Genomic DNA, 999 nt, shown 5'->3' with positions numbered 1-999 from the left:
TTAGTTAGATTGTTAAATTTTGTGTTTTTGCTAAATTCATTCATACATTTCATTTCATACTTTGCATTTAATTTAAATTGCATTAGGGACCAATCTTTCGTTTAGATAATTTAATTTAGTTAATCACCCATCACTCAAGATATTGTGTTTTTGTTATCAAATTGTTAACTTTAATTTTGCAGTATATTGATTAATATACACAGTCCCTGTGGAGACAAAAACTCTTTTACTTACTTATTACTTGATAACGATTGTGTACACTTGCACAAATCGAGCATTACAAGTTTTTGGCACCATTACCGGAGACTATTGCCTTAATTATTTTTGTGAAATTATTCTTTACAAATTATTTTTTATTTTATTTTTATTTAACTCCTAACTATGTTAATTAATTCTTTATTCTTTATTTTTTGATTTATTTCCAGGAGTTTATGAGCATAGATCGAATTATCAATTTATTATTGGTAGACCTTTGAAATTGAGTAGACATTTAGCCAAAGAAGACATGAATGATTAGCCTAAAGACAGGCTAAAATGGGCCTTGGAAATCAAAATGATGGACAAGGTTTTTGGTTAAGTATTTCCCACCTAGAAAAAATGCTAAGTTGCACAATGATATAACCACTTTTCAACAATTGGATGGTGAGTCCTTGTACGAGGCGTGAGAAAGTTTCAAAGAGTTCTTCGTAAGTGTCCTCATCATGGATTCCACATTGCATTCAGTTGGATATTGTAACACCCCGAACCCGAGACCGTCACCGGAGTCGAATACGGGGTGTTGACAGACTTTTAAAAAAATTTTTCCAGACACTGCCCAGTCTGAGTACTAGTCGCTTCAAAAATCATATCTTGAGTATCACAACTCGAAAATCAGTTTTGTGATTTTTCCCTGAAACTAAACTCATGTCCCCACCTATATATTTTTTTCTAGAATTTTTGGTCGGGCCAATTAGTACAGTTTATTAGTCAAAGTCTCTCATGTTACAGGGGTCGACTACA

General features: G+C 32.5%; 1 non-coding gene across 1 annotated transcript; it reads right to left on the bottom strand.

Annotated features, from left to right (window-relative positions):
- Window positions 1–603: 603 nt before the first annotated feature.
- On the bottom strand, window positions 604–708 carry LOC121213173 (small nucleolar RNA R71). Its single transcript, XR_005908543.1, has one exon. It is a non-coding gene; the product is annotated as a small nucleolar RNA R71 (small nucleolar RNA).
- Between the last annotated feature and the right edge of the window lie 291 nt (window positions 709–999).

This window comes from Gossypium hirsutum, chromosome A13, assembly GCF_007990345.1.
Source record: "Gossypium hirsutum isolate 1008001.06 chromosome A13, Gossypium_hirsutum_v2.1, whole genome shotgun sequence".
In the NCBI taxonomy this organism is placed as follows: Eukaryota; Viridiplantae; Streptophyta; class Magnoliopsida; order Malvales; family Malvaceae; genus Gossypium; species Gossypium hirsutum.
Note: the sequence above shows the minus strand (reverse complement) of the source record. Positions and strands in the feature narration are given on the sequence as shown.